This window comes from Arachis stenosperma, chromosome 1 (genome assembly GCF_014773155.1).
Source record: "Arachis stenosperma cultivar V10309 chromosome 1, arast.V10309.gnm1.PFL2, whole genome shotgun sequence".
Classification (NCBI taxonomy): Eukaryota; Viridiplantae; Streptophyta; class Magnoliopsida; order Fabales; family Fabaceae; genus Arachis; species Arachis stenosperma.
The window spans coordinates 36,905,009-36,921,438 of record NC_080377.1 but is presented as its reverse complement, the minus strand read 5'-3'; the positions used below and the strand labels follow the sequence as shown (position 1 = coordinate 36,921,438).

Below are 16,430 nucleotides of genomic sequence, written 5' to 3'. Positions count from 1 at the left end.
TTATCCTTTTTGGAGGGTAAAATTGATTCAGAAATTTGTCTGATAACTGTTTCCATGTCTTTATTCTTGCTGTAGGTTGGTTATTCAACCACCTCTTAGCTTGATCTTTTACAGCAAATGGAAACAGTAATAATCTGTAGACATTCTGATCCACCTCTTTATCACGTACTGTGTCAGCAAGTTGTAAGAATTGTGCCAGAAACTCAGTAGGTTCTTCCTGTGGAAGACCGGAATACTGGCAATTTTGCTGCACCATGATAATGATTTGAGGATTTAGCTCAAAGCTGCTTGCTTTAATGGGAGGTATACAGATGCTACTCTCATATACAGCTGTAATGGGGTTAGCATATAACCCGAGAGTCCTTCTGGACTGTTCAATTCCACTTAGGTCCATGATGGAGAAAGGGAATATGATATTGATTCACAAGTAAAGTAATTTTTTTTAAAGGTGACCGAAAAAATTTAAAATAAAATAAAATAAAATTTCGAAAACAAAAAAAATAAGATCAAAACAAATTGAAAACTAAATCAATTAGTTAATTAAAAAAAGATTTTGGAATTAGCAATTGAAAAGATATGATTGAAAATTATTTTGAAAAAGATTCAATTTTTGAAATGAGGAAAGAGAAGAACAACAAAATGACACCAAACTTAAAATTTTTAGAAAATCAGACACAAATTTTCAAAAACTTAAAGGAAAACACAAAGAAGACACCAAACTTAGAATATGAAACTAAACTCAAATAAAAGACTCTAAACCAACAAAAATAAAACAGTCCTAATCTAAGCAACAAGATAAACCGTCAGTTGTTCAAACTCGAACAATCCCCGGCAACGGCGCCAAAAACTTGGTGCACGAAATTGCAATCACACTCTTGCAATTCCGCACAACTAACCAGCAAGTGCACTGGGTCGTCCAAGTAATACCATACGTGAGTAAGGGTCGATCCCACGGAGATTGTCGGCTTGAAGCAAGCTATGGATATCTTGTAACTCTTAGTCAGGATATCAATAATTATCAGGTTTGATTATGAAAAGTAAAAGAACATGAAATAAGTACTTGTTTTGCAGTAATAGAGAACAGGTTGAGATTTTGGAGATGCTCTATCTTCTGAATCTCTGCTTTCCTATTGTCTTCTTCTTCATGCACGCAAGGCTCCTTCCATGGCAAGCTGTATGTAGGGTTTCACCGTTGTCAATGGCTACCTCCCATCCTCTCAGTGAAAATGTTCAACGCACTCTGTCACAGCACGGCTAATCATCTGTCGGTTCTCAATCAGGTTGGAATAGAATCTAGTGATTCTTTTGCGTCTGTCACTAACGCCCAGCCCTCAGGAGTTTGAAGCTCGTCACAGTTATTCAATCCTTGAATCCTACTCAGAATACCACAGACAAGGTTTAGACCTTCCGGATTCTCTTAAATGCCGCCATCAATTCTAGCTTATACCACGAAGATTCTGATTAGAATCCAAGAGATATCTACTCAATCTAAGGTAGAACGGAGGTGGTTGTCAGACACACGTTCATAGGTGAGAATGATGATGAGTGTCACGGATCATCACATTCATCAAGTTTAGGAGCAAGTGATATCTTAGAATAGAAACAAGCGTGATTGAATGAAAAACAGTAGTAATTGCATTAATCCATCAAGACACAGCAGAGCTCCTCACCCCCAACCATGGGGTTTAGAGACTCATGCTGTAGAAGATACAATGAGAAACGTGTAATGTGTCATGAGGTAAAGATATAATGTCAAAAGATCCTATTAATAGTGAACTAGTAACCTAGGGTATATTGAAATGAGTAAATAACGTAAAAATCCACTTTCGGGGTCCACTTGGTGTGTGCTTGGGCTGAGCATTGAAGCTTTCATGTGTAGAGACTTTTTCTGGAGTTAAACGCCAGCTTTTATGCCAGTTTGGGCGTTTAACTCCAATTTTTGTGCCAGTTCCGGCGTTAAACGCCGGGAATTCTGAAGCTGAATTGCAATGCCGGTTTGGGCCATTAAATCTCGGGAAAAGTATGGACAGTTATACATTGCTGGAAAGCCTAGGATGTCTACTTTTCAACGCAATTGAGAGTGCGCCAATTGGGCTTCTGTAGCTCCAGAAAATCCACTTTGAGTGCAGGGAGGTCAGAATCCAACAGCATCTGCAGTCCTTTTCAGCCTCTGAATCAGATTTTTGCTCAGGTCCCTCAATTTCAGCCAAAAAATACCTGAAATCATAGAAAAACACACAAACTCATAGTAAAGCCCAGAAAATTGAATTTTAGCTAAAAAATAATAAAAATGTAATAAAAACTAACTAAAATATACTAAAAACATACTAAAAACAATGCCAAAAAGCGTATAAATTATCCGCTCATCATGAATCCTTTGAACTTGAAGAACCTTCTCTCAATGAGATAGAGAGCAACATGGAGGTATATTTCTCTCTTCCTCCCATTTATGAATTGAGTGATGGAGAAGAGTTAGATGAAATTGATGAACAAAGGATAGAAAGTGAAGAAGTTTGTGAAGAGGTGGACGCAGTCAAGGAAGAACATAAGGGAGTGGAGCGTGCCAGGACATTGGAAATACCTCTCCCCAAACCACCACCATCTATTCTTTCATTCAAGTGGGTAAATTTCTTATACTTAAGCATTATTATTCCCCTTGAATATGGTCTACTTGAGACGGATGGTCAACTTAGACATATTTGTGGCTTTAAGAGTAAAAGGGAGATGGTTAGTGGTTGAAAACATCATTCTAGGTTCATTATGGTTACATGTTCAAATCCTAATTACAAGGTTTGGTGTAGAACTAGATTGGTTGGGTCTAAGATGATGTTTGGTCACTTAAATGAAAATTCTAAGGTCATGCCACCCAAATGGAATAATGATGATCAATTTGAAGATGGGTGTCGAAATAAGATATGAGATCCAGGCATACATGAAGACCAAATTTGGGAGCCCCTAGCTTGTGAAGAACTCCATTAAAGCTTGGAGATATTGATCTTGAATGGTGGAGCTTATTGGAAGTCCAAGCATTGGTGGATGTTCAAAGATGAATTCAAGCACGAGCCACCTTGAGAGGAGCTCCCCATAAGTCCAACTTAAGGACAATAAACAAAAGTGCTAGGTGGGAGACACCACACCATGGTAAATTCTTTTCATTTTTCCCTTTTGTACAGTAGGTAAAAGTAGTTTAATTTCATGTTTTGTTTGGTTTGTTGAGTTTATTTGGTAGTTTGGTATGTTGAATAAGGTTTTATGGTGTTTTGGTAGCTGTTTAGAGGTTTGGAAAGTTTGGATTGGTGCAAAAACATGAAAAATTTTGACAAAACAAAGCACCAATCCACGCGTACGCGTGTCCTAAGCATTTTCGACCATCCACGCGCACGCGTCATCCACGCGTACGTGTGGATCGAGAAGTTTCACCCCTCCATACATCCACCCGAGAGTTGCGCCTGCACTGTGCGAACATTGTGCCTGAGGCACAAAACAACCCATGCGTAAGCATGAAGGATGCATATGTGTCACCTCTCTGGTTTGCCATGCACACGTACGCACGTAACACGCGTACGTGGTGCGCGAAATTGTGAACAATACTTTTTCACAACTCAAATAATCCCCGGTAATGGCTCCAAGAACTTGGTGGCTCAATACCATGGCATTACACAACTTCGCACAACTAACCAGCAAGTGCACTGGGTCGTCCAAGTAATAAACCTTACGTGAGTAAGGGTCGATCCCACGGAGATTGTTAGTATTGAAGCAAGCTATGGTCATCTTGTAAATCTTAGTCAGGCAAACTCAAATGTATATGATGATGATGAACGAAAATAACATAAAAGATAAAGATAGTGATACTTATGTATATCATTGGTGTAAGAGCTTCAGACAAGTGTATGAAGATGCCTTCCCTTCCGTCTCTCTGCTTTCCTACAGCCTTCATCCAATCCTTCTTACTCCTTTCCATGGCAAACTTGTGTAGGGTCTCACTGTTGTCAGCAGCTACCTCCCATCCTCGCAGTGAAAGCTAATGCAAAGCACTCTGTCACAGTGCCGCCAATCACCGGTTTGGTTCCCTCCCCTACCGGAATAACTCTTTTGCATTGTCACCAACGCCCAGTAGGTTACAGGTTTGAAGCACGTCACAGTCATTCAATCATTGAATCCTACTCAGAATACCACAGACAAGGTTAGACCTTCCGGATTCTCTTGAATGCTGCCATCAGTTCTTGCCTATACCACGAAGACTCTGATCTCACGGAATGGCTGGCTCGTTTGTCAGGCGAGCACTCGGTTGTCAGGCGATCAACCATGCATCGTGCAATCAGGAATCCAAGAGATATTCACTAAAGCCTCGAATGCTTGTAGAACAAGAATGGTTGTCAGTCACCTTGTTCATAGGTTGAAGAACGAGTGATATCTTAGATAAAGAACAAGCGGAGTTGAATAGAAGAACAATAGTAATTGCATTAATACTCGAGGTACAGCAGAGCTTCACACCCTTAATCTATGGTGTGTAGAAACTCCACCGTTGAAAATACATAAGCATAAGGTCCAGGCATGGCCGAATGGCCAGCCTCCCAAAGATCTAAGATAGCGTAAAAGTGAAGATAGCTACCAAAGTCTGTGTAATACAATAGTAAAAGGTCCTATTAATAGTAAACTAGTAACCTAAGGTGTACAGAAATGAGTAAATGACATAAAAATCCACTTCCGGGCCCACTTGGTGTGTGCTTGGGCTGAGCAATCAAGGAAATTCGTGTAGAGACCTTTTCTGGAGTTAAACGCCAGCTCCCATGCCAGTTTGGGCGTTTAACTCCAACTTTTATTCCTGTTCCGGCGTTTAACGCTGGAATTCCTGAGGCCGGATTGCTTCGCGGGTTTGGGCCATCAAATCTTGGACAAAGTATGGACTATTATATATTGCTGGAAAGCCCTGGATGTCTACTTTCCAACGCCGTTGAGAGCGCGCCAATTGGGCTTCTGTAGCTCCAGAAAATCCACTTCGAGTGCAGGGAGGTCAGAATCCAACAGCATCTGCAGTCCTTTTTGGTCTCTGAATCAGATTTTTGCTCAGGTCCCTCAATTTCAGCCAGAAAATACCTGAAATCACAGAAAAACACACAAACTCATAGTAAAGTCCAGAAAAGTGAATTTTAAATAAAAACTAATAAAAATGTACTAAAATCTAACTAAAAGATATCAAAAACATACTAAAAACAATGCCAAAAAGTATACAAATTATCCGCTCATCACAACACCAAACTTAAATTGTTGCTTGTCCTCAAGCAACTGAAAATCAAATAAGATCAAAAGAAGAGAATATGCAATGAATTCCAAAAACATCTGTGAAGATCAGTATTAATTAGATGAGCGGGGCTTTTAACCTTCTGTCTCTGAACAGTTTTGGCATCTCAATCTATCCCTTGAAATTCAGAATGGTTGGCTTCTTTAGGAACTCAGAGTCCAGATAGTGTTAATGATTCTCCTAGTAAAGTATGATGATTCTTGAACATAGCTATTTATTGAGTCTTGGCTGTGGCCCAAAGCACTCTGTCTTCCAGTATTACCACCGGATACATACATGCCACAGACACATAATTGGGTGAACCTTTTCAGATTGTGACTCAGCTTTGCTAAAGTCCCCAATTAGAGGTGTCCAGGGTTCTTAAGCACACTCTTATTTGCCTTGGATCACAACTTTATTTCTTTTCTTTTCTTTCTTTTCTTTCTTTTTTTTTTTTCGATTTTTTTTTTTTTTTTTTTCGGTTTTTTTTCTCTTTTTTTTTTTTTTTTTTTTTTTTTTGAATAGCTTTTTCTTGCTTCAAGAATCATTTTATTGATTTTTCAGATCCTCAGTAACATGTCTCCTTTTTCATCATTCTTTCAAGAGCCAACATTCATGAACCACAAATTCAAGATACATATGCACTGTTTACACATACATTCAGAGAACAAAAATATTGCCACCACATCAAAATAATTAAACTATTATAAAATTCAAAATTCATGCAATTCTTCCTTTTTCAATTAAGCACATTTTTATTCAAGAAAGGTGATGGATTCATAGGACATTCATAACTTTAAGGCATAGACACTAAGACACTAATGATCATAAGACACAAACATGGATAACATAAAGCATAAAATTCGAAAAACAGAAGAATAAATAACAAGGAAATCAAGGAATGGGTCCACCTCAGTGATGGCGGCTCTTCCTTGCTTTTGAAGGTCCTATGGAGTGCTTGAGCTCCTCAATGTCTCTTCCTTGCCTTTGTTGCTCCTCCCTCATGATTCTTTGATCTTCTCTAATCTCATGAAGGATGATGGAGTGTTCTTGGTGCTCCACCCTTAGTTGTCCCATGTTGGAACTTAATTCTCCTAGGGAGGTGTTTAGTTGCTCCCAATAGTTTTGTGGAGGAAAGTTCATCCCTTGAGGAATCTCAGGGATTTCTTGATGAGAGGGGTCTCTTGTGTATTCCATCCTTTTCTTGGTGATGGGCTTGTCCTCATCAATGGGGATATCTCCTTCTATGTCAACTCCAACTGAATAACAGAGGTGACAAATGAGGTGAGGAAAGGCTAATCTTGCCAAAGTGGAGGTCTTGTCCGCCACCTTATAGAGTTCTTGGGCTATAACCTCATGAACTTCTATTTCTTCTCCAATCATGATGCTATGGATCATGATGGCCCGGTCTATGGTAACTTCGGACCGGTTGCTAGTGGGAATGATTGAGCGTTGTATGAACTCTAACCATCCTCTAGCCACGGGCTTGAGGTCATGCCTTCTCAATTGAACCGGCTTTCCTCTTGAGTCTTGCCTCCATTGTGCACCCTCTTCACATATGACTGTGAGGACTTGGTCCAACCTTTGATCAAAGTTGACCCTTCTAGTGTAAGGATGCTCATCTCCTTGCATCATAGGCAAGTTGAACGCCACCCTCACACTCTCCGGACTAAAATCCAAGTATTTCCCCCGAACCATAGTGATATAATTCTTTGGATTCGGGTTCACACTTTGGTTATGGTTCTTTGTGATCCATGCATTGGCATAGAACTCTTGAACCATCAAGATTCCAACTTGTTGAATGGGGTTGGTGAGAACTTCCCAACCTCTTCTTTGGATCTCATGGCGGATCTCCGGATATTCACCCTTTTTGAGTAAAAAGGGGACTTCGGGGATCACCTTCTTCAAGGCCACAACTTCATAGAAGTGGTCTTGATGCACCTTTGAGAGGAATCTATCCATCTCCCATGACTCGGAGGTGGAAGCTTTTGCTTTCCCTTTCCTCTTTTTAGAGGTTTCTCCGGCCTTTGGTGCCATAATGGTTATGGAAAAACGAAAAAGCAACGCTTTTACCACACCAAACTTAAAATGTTTGCTCGTCCTCGAGCAAAAGAAGAAAGAAAGGAGTAGAAGAAGAAGAAATGAGGAAGAGGGGGAGGGTAGTGTGTTCGGCCAAAGGGGGAAGAAGTGGTTTTTAGGTTTGTGTGAAAATGAAGGGTTGAAGAAGGGTATTTATAGGAGAGAGGGGGGTAAAGGTTCGGCCATTTGAGGGTGGGTTTGGGAGGAAAGTGGTTTGAATTTGAAGGGTGAGGTTGGTGGGGTTTTATGAAGGATGGATGTGAGTGGTGAAGAGAAAGATGGGATTTGATAGGTGAGGGGTTTTTGGGGAAGAGGTGTTGAGGTGATTGGTGAATGGGGGAAGAAGAGAGAGAGTGATGGTAGGGTCCTGTGGGGTCCACAGATCCTGTAGTGTCAAGGAAAAGTCATCCCTGCACCAAATGGCATCAAAATCCACGTTTTGACCCATTTCTGGCGTTAAACGCCGGGCTGGTGCCCATTCCTGGCGTTTAACGCCAGGTTGTTGCCCTTTACTGGCGTTTAACGCCAGTCTGGTGCCCTTTTCTGGCGTTAAACGCCCAGAAAGGTGCCAGACTGGGCGTTAAACGCCCAACTGCTAGGTTGACTGGCGTTTGAACGCCAGCAGCATCTTCCTCCAGGGTGTGCTGTTTTTCTTCCTGTTTTTCATTTTGTTTTTGCTTTTTTCATTGTTTTTGTGACTTCTTATGATCATCAACCTACAAAAAAGATAAAATAACAAAAGAAAATAATTAATTATAAAACATTGGGTTGCCTCCCAACAAGCGCTTCTTTAGTGTCATTAGCTTGACAGAGGACTCCCATGGAGCCTCAGAAACACTCAGAACCTTGTTGAAACCTCCCAACACCAAACTTAGAGTTTGAATGTGGGGTTTCAACACCAAACTTAGATTTTGGTTGTGGCCTCCCAACACCAAACTTAGAGTTTGACTGTGGGGGCTCTGCTTGGCTCTGTTTTGAGAGAAGCTCTTCATGCTTCTTCTCCATGATGATAGAGGGATATCCTTGGGCCTTAAACACCATGGATTCTTCATTCACTTGAATGATCAACTCTCCTCTATCAACATCAATCACAGCCTTTGCTGTGGCTAGGAATGGTCTGCCAAGGATGATGGATTCATCCATGCACTTCCCAGTCTCTAGGACTATGAAATCAGTAGGAATGTAATGGTTTTCAACCTTAACCAGAACATCCTCTACAAGTCCATGGGCTTGTTTTCTTGAGTTGTCTGCCATTTCTAGTGAGATTTTTGCAGCTTGCACCTCAAGGATCCCTAATTTCTCCATTACAGAGAGGGGCATGAGGTTTACACTTGACCCTAAGTCACACAAGGCCTTCTTGAAGGTCATGGTGCCTATGGTACAAGGTATAGAAAACTTCCCAGGATCCTGCCTCTTTTGAGGCAGTTTCTGCCTAGACAGGTCATCCAGTTCTTTGGTGAGCAAGGGAGGTTCATCTTCCCAAGTCTCATTTCCAAATAACTTGTCATTTAGCTTCATGATTGCTCCAAGGTATTTAGCAACTTGCTCTTCAGTGACATACTCATCCTCTTCAGAGGAAGAATACTCATCAGAGCTCATGAAAGGCAGTAGCAAGTCCAAGGGAATCTCTATGGTCTCAGTCTGAGCCTCAGATTCCCAAGGTTCCTCATTGGGGAACTCATTAGAGGCCAGTGGACGTCCAGTGAGGCCTTCCTCAGTGGCGTTCACTGCCTCTTCTTCCTCCCAGAATTCGGCCATGTTTATGGCTTTGCACTCTCCTTTTGGATTTTCTTCAGTGTTACTTGGGAGAGTGCTTGGAGGAAGTTCAGTAATTTTCTTGCTCAGCTGACCCACTTGTCCTTCCAAATTCCTAATGGAAGATCTAGTTTCAGTCATGAAACTTTGAGTGGTTTTGATCAGATCAGAGACCATGGTTGCTAAGTCAGAATTATTCTGCTTAGAGCTCTCTGTCTGTTGCTGAGAAGATGATGGAAAAGGCTTGCCATTGTTAAACCTGTTTCTTCCACCATTGTTATTGAAACCTTGTTGAGGTCTCTCGTGATTCTTCCATGAAAGATTTGGGTGATTTCTCCATGAAGAATTATAGGTGTTACCATAGGGTTCTCCTAGGTAATTTACCTCTTCCATGGAAGGGTTCTCAGGATCATAAGCTTCTTCCTCAGATGAAGCTTCCTTAGTACTGTTTGGTGCATTTTGCATTCCAGACAGACTTTGAGAAATCAAATTGACTTGTTGAGTCAATATTTTATTCTGGGCCAAAATGGCATTCAGAGTGTCAATCTCAAGAACTCCTTTCTTCTGACTAGTCCCATTGTTCACAGGATTTCTTTCAGAAGTGTACATGAATTGGTTATTTGCAACCATTTCAATCAGTTCTTGAGCTTCAGTAGGCGTCTTCTTCAGATGAAGAGATCCTCCTGCAGAGCTATCCAAGGACATCTTAGATAGTTCAGAGAGACCATCATAGAAAATACCTATGACGCTCCATTCAGAAAGCATGTCAGAAGGACATTTTCTGATTAATTGTTTGTATCTTTCCCAAGCTTCGTAGAGGGATTCTCCATCCTTCTGTCTGAAGGTTTGGACTTCCACTCTAAGCTTACTCCATCTTTGTGGTGGAAAGAACTTTGCCAAGAAGGCATTGACTAGCTTTTCCCATGAGTCCAGGCTTTCTTTAGGTTGAGAGTCCAACCATATTCTAGCTCTGTCTCTTACAGCAAAAGGGAATAGCATCAGTCTATAGACTTCAGGGTCAACCCCATTAGTCTTGACTGTGTCACAGATTTGCAAGAATTCAGCTAAAAACTGATGAGGATCTTCCATTGGAAGTCCATGGAACTTGCAATTCTGTTGCATTAGAGAAACTAATTGAGGCTTAAGCTCAAAGTTGTTTGCTCCAATGGCAGGGATAGAGATGCTTCTCCCATAAAAATCAGGAGTAGGTGCAGTAAAGTCACCCAGCACCTTCCTTGCATTGTTGGCATTGTTGTTGTTTTCGGCTGCCATGTCTTCTCCCTTGAAGAATTCGGTCAGGTGCTCTAAAGAGAGTTGTGTTTTGGCTTCTCTTAGCTTTCTCTTCAAGGTCCTTTCAGGTTCAGGATCAGCTTCAACAAGTATGCCTTTGTCCTTGCTCCTGCTCATATGAAAGAGAAGGGAACAAGAAAATGTGGAATCCTCTATGTCACAGTATAGAGATTCCTTTAAGTGTCAGAGGAAAAGAGAAATAGAAAGAAGAGGGAGAAGATAAATTCGAACTTTAGTTAGATAAGGTTCGAATTGTGCATTGAGAAGGAGTGGCACTCCATAAATAGAAGGATGTGGGAAGGAGGGAAGAAGATTTTCGAAAATTAATTAAAATACTTTGAAAACATTTTTGAAAAACATCAATTGATTTTCGAAAATCAAAGTGGAAAAGAAACCAAGTGATTTTTGAAAAAGATTTTGAAATTAGAAATTAAAAAGATTTGATTGAAAACTGTTTTGAAAAAGATGTGGTTAAAAAGATTTAATTGAAAAGTTATGAGTTTTAAAAAAAAGATGTGATTGAGAAGATATGATTTGAAAACATTTTTAAAAGATATGATTTGAAAACCATTTGAAAAGATATGATTTTAAAAATGAATGACTTGCCTAACAAGAAAAGATATGATTTGAAACATTCAAACCTTTCTCAACAGAAAAGGTAACAATCTTGTGATGTTCAATCAAATCATTAATTGTTAGTAAGTATCTTTTAAAAAGGAAAGAAATTGATTTTGAAAACATTTGATTGAAAAGATTTGATTTGAAAAAGATTTGGTTTTGAAAAACTAAAAAAAATTTGATTTTTGAAAACAAAATCTTCCCCCTGCACCATCCTGGCGTTAAACGCCCAGAATGGTATACATTCTGGCGTTTAACGCCCAAAATGCACCCTTTTTGGGCGTTAAACGCCCAACCAGGTACCCTGGCTGGCGTTTAAACGCCAGTCTGCCTTCTTCACTGGGCATTTTTGAATGCTCAGCTTTTTCTGTATAATTCCTCTGCAGCATGTTTTGAATCTTCAATTCTTTGTATCATTGACTTGAAAGGACACAAATTAAAAATATTTTTGGATTTTTGATAATCAAAATGCAAAAGGAATCAATTAACAATGCATGCAAGACACCAAACTTAGCAGTTTGTGTACTACTGACACTAACAACATGAAAATGCATATGAGACACACAAAATACTTCAAGTCAATAGAATTCAAAGATCAAAACAAAGAAATATATGCATGGATTCGAAAAATATAACAAAAACATGCATTTGACACTAAACTTAAGATGAGACTCTAGACTCAAACAAGAAATATTTTTGGGATTTTTATGGTTTTGTAATTTTTTTTGTGATTTTCGAAAATTAAGTGAAAAAAAGTATCAAAATTCTTAATGAGAATTCCAGGAATCAGTGCAATGCTAGTCTAAGGCTCCGGTCCACGAATTAGACATGGCTTCACAGCCAGCCAAGCTTTCAAAGAAAGCTTCGGTCCAAAACACTAGACATGACCAAGGTCAGCCAAGCCTTAGCAAATCACTGCTCCAACAGCAAGATTGATACGAAATCAACAAGCTCTTGTGGTGATAAGTTGAAACCTCGGTCCAATCAGATTAGACATGGCTTCTCAGCCAGCCAGATTTCAACAAATCATCATGAAACTCTAGAATTCACCTTCAAGAATTTCGAAAAAAAAAATACCTAATCTAAGCAACAAGATGAACCGTCAGTTGTCCAGCCTAAACAATCCCGGGCAATAACACCAAAACTTGATGTTGTTGCCGGATCTTGGCACTGATGTTACCAAAAGCTTGCTCAAAACTTGAACAATCCCCGGCAACGGCGCCAAAAAACTTGGTGCGCGAAATTGTGAACAATACTTTTTCACAACTCAAATAATCCCCGGTAATGGCTCCAAGAACTTGGTGGCTCAATACCATGGCATTACACAACTTCGCACAACTAACCAGCAAGTGCACTGGGTCGTCCAAGTAATAAACCTTACGTGAGTAAGGGTCGATCCCACGGAGATTGTTAGTATTGAAGCAAGCTATGGTCATCTTGTAAATCTTAGTCAGGCAAACTCAAATGTATATGATGATGATGAACGAAAATAACATAAAAGATAAAGATAGTGATACTTATGTATATCATTGGTGTAAGAGCTTCAGACAAGTGTATGAAGATGCCTTCCCTTCCGTCTCTCTGCTTTCCTACAGCCTTCATCCAATCCTTCTTACTCCTTTCCATGGCAAACTTGTGTAGGGTCTCACTGTTGTCAGCAGCTACCTCCCATCCTCGCAGTGAAAGCTAATGCAAAGCACTCTGTCACAGTGCCGCCAATCACCGGTTTGGTTCCCTCCCCTACCGGAATAACTCTTTTGCATTGTCACCAACGCCCAGTAGGTTACAGGTTTGAAGCACGTCACAGTCATTCAATCATTGAATCCTACTCAGAATACCACAGACAAGGTTAGACCTTCCGGATTCTCTTGAATGCTGCCATCAGTTCTTGCCTATACCACGAAGACTCTGATCTCACGGAATGGCTGGCTCGTTTGTCAGGCGAGCACTCGGTTGTCAGGCGATCAACCATGCATCGTGCAATCAGGAATCCAAGAGATATTCACTAAAGCCTCGAATGCTTGTAGAACAAGAATGGTTGTCAGTCACCTTGTTCATAGGTTGAAGAACGAGTGATATCTTAGATAAAGAACAAGCGGAGTTGAATAGAAGAACAATAGTAATTGCATTAATACTCGAGGTACAGCAGAGCTTCACACCCTTAATCTATGGTGTGTAGAAACTCCACCGTTGAAAATACATAAGCATAAGGTCCAGGCATGGCCGAATGGCCAGCCTCCCAAAGATCTAAGATAGCGTAAAAGTGAAGATAGCTACCAAAGTCTGTGTAATACAATAGTAAAAGGTCCTATTAATAGTAAACTAGTAACCTAAGGTGTACAGAAATGAGTAAATGACATAAAAATCCACTTCCGGGCCCACTTGGTGTGTGCTTGGGCTGAGCAATCAAGGAAATTCGTGTAGAGACCTTTTCTGGAGTTAAACGCCAGCTCCCATGCCAGTTTGGGCGTTTAACTCCAACTTTTATTCCTGTTCCGGCGTTTAACGCTGGAATTCCTGAGGCCGGATTGCTTCGCGGGTTTGGGCCATCAAATCTTGGACAAAGTATGGACTATTATATATTGCTGGAAAGCCCTGGATGTCTACTTTCCAACGCCGTTGAGAGCGCGCCAATTGGGCTTCTGTAGCTCCAGAAAATCCACTTCGAGTGCAGGGAGGTCAGAATCCAACAGCATCTGCAGTCCTTTTTGGTCTCTGAATCAGATTTTTGCTCAGGTCCCTCAATTTCAGCCAGAAAATACCTGAAATCACAGAAAAACACACAAACTCATAGTAAAGTCCAGAAAAGTGAATTTTAAATAAAAACTAATAAAAATGTACTAAAATCTAACTAAAAGATATCAAAAACATACTAAAAACAATGCCAAAAAGTATACAAATTATCCGCTCATCAGTACGCGTCGCCTCCATTTTGCCACCACCCACGCGCACGCGTCACGTACGCGTACGCGTGGATTACCTTTTCTCAACACTCTTCTTTTCTTCTTTCCTTCCCATTTCTTTCCTTCTTTCTTCTTTTCTTCTTATACTCCTCATCCAACACTTCCAAACACCAACTATAAACATTCTTTTTAGTTAATTAGTTGTTTAATTAGTTAAATTTTCATTTCATTTTCTCTTTTTCATACTAAGTGTTAGATTAGTAATCTTGTTTACTATTCACTGCTGCTGATCATTGATAAGATGTTATCTTAACATCATTGTTGTTATGTTTCATTGTTGGTTTATTATTGAGGTTATAATTTTGCTACTTGGTTTTGAGTTTCTCACACTTAACTTTTGTGAATGCCAAGTACATGTGACATTGCCTTCAAGCATGTTAGATTTTTTTGAATCGCATGATTTGGCCACCATGTGATTTAAACCTTTTTCTTTGATTAGGCAATTCCTTGATGGATTTTGTGCATTTACCTTAATGCATTGTACTTCTTGATCATATGCATCCATATTTTTTTAGCTTGAATGCTTCCATGCTTCTTTATTGCTTGTTTGGTTGTTTTTGACCAACAAGTTTAGAGCATCTCAAGCACACTAGAATGCGTGAAGTGCATGCTCCATTTTGTATAATTTGTGACACAGCTCTGTATGCTAGTGTGTGTTCTAGACCACATGCATCTTAGGATTCACACACCTATTTCTCACTAATGTCACATTAATTCACCCACTCAATTCTAGTGATATACCTCATTCCAACAACTTGAGCTTCCTTGCTTTCGCATTTACTTGTCTTACTATCCTGCCTTCTACTTTCAGGATAAGTCACTATAAGCAAAAATGGAAGTGGGGAAACAGAACACGCAGCAACCAGTTGACCTACCAGCTAAAGGTAGCAATTCGGAGAGTCGTCGTACCCCCTTGCTCATCTTAGATTGCACCGAGGACAGTGCAAACTTTTAAGTGTGGGGAGGTCATCTGACCGTTCGGCACTTATGGGTGACAAGTTCCTAATCCTAACACTTTTGCATATCATTTTTAGGACTTTTAGGATTTTTAGTTGCATAGTTGCATATATATGTATAATAAGCTTAGTCAAAATGATAAAATTTTTCAAGGATCTATTCTATAGGGCATCTCAATTAATTTGAGTGAAAAACTTTTCATAGAACTTGCTTGAATTATATATTTTGTGACTCATATTTTTGAGCTAAGAACACACAACCTTGGGAGTTTTGAGCCTAATTGTGTGGTTACATCTTATAACCACTAATTTTCCTTCTTGTGTGCATTGTTCTCTTCCTATGATTGTGATCTTTGATTTGTTTGATTCTTTATGTCTATTATTTTGTGTACTCATACACTTATATGATTGAGGCCATCATTTCATTAGCTCACTTGCCCATATAGCCTACCTTTTATCAACCTTTGTTAGCCAACTTTGAGCCTACGATTAACCCACTTTATTCTTAATTAGCACATTACAAGCCTTAAAGCGAAAAACAATAAATGTCCTTAATTTGGATCTTTGATTAGCTTAGGCTAGTGAGTGGGAGTATCATTCAAGTGTGGGGAAACTTAGGACATTGGTTGGGATAAAAAGGTATTTTGTATTTTAATCGGGAATTTAGGGAATTGGGTACATACTCATGTATAAATAATGTTAAACCTTATGCATTGATGTTCTTGTATATAGTTTGAAAGAAAGAAAAGAAAAAAATATGAGAAAAACAAAAAGAAAAAAAGGTGGAAAAGAAAAGAAAGGAAAAGAAAAAGAATATATATATATATATATATATATATATATATATATATATATATATATATATATATATATATATAGGAAAAGAAAGAAAAAAAGCAATAAAAAAGGGACAAAATGCCCCAAAGTAAAGCTTAATAAAGACCAATGCATAGGTGTTATGAAATGAAAAGAAAATGTATGAGTATGTGAAAAAGTGAGGAATAGATAGTTAGGTTAGTACTTAATTGTATAGGATGTCATAGGTTGGGTGGGAAGTCTAAGCTTATCAAATATTCCAATTTCAAGCTCACTTGACCAAATGCATCCTACCTTGACCCTAACCCCATTACAACCTATGAATAAGATCTTCATGATAATTGTATGCGTGCATGAAATAATTGTTGATTGTTAGATGAGAAACAAACCTTGGAAAGTATGATTAGGGGAGAATTGAGTGAATCAACCCTAAAAACTTAAGCAAATAGAGTGTAAACACGTCCGGTGAGGGTTCGATTGCTCAATTACATGGTTTCACCTAGAATCATCACTTTTCCTGCAAGTTTGTAAAGATATTTAATAACTCAATTCAATTGTGGATTTGATTTGATTGCTATCGCTTTAGCCCTTAAGCTATATATGTTCTCTTAGGAATTGATTTATTTTGACCAAGTACTTGCATCCATATAGATAGTTGCATATAGATAGGTT

The 16,430-nt window shown here is 39.3% G+C and overlaps 1 non-coding gene across 1 annotated transcript; it reads left to right on the top strand.

The window, feature by feature from the left end:
* The first annotated feature begins 9,874 nt into the window (after window positions 1-9,874).
* On the top strand, window positions 9,875-9,982 carry LOC130950594 (small nucleolar RNA R71). Its single transcript, XR_009073643.1, has one exon. It is a non-coding gene; the product is annotated as a small nucleolar RNA R71 (small nucleolar RNA).
* Window positions 9,983-16,430: the final 6,448 nt, after the last annotated feature.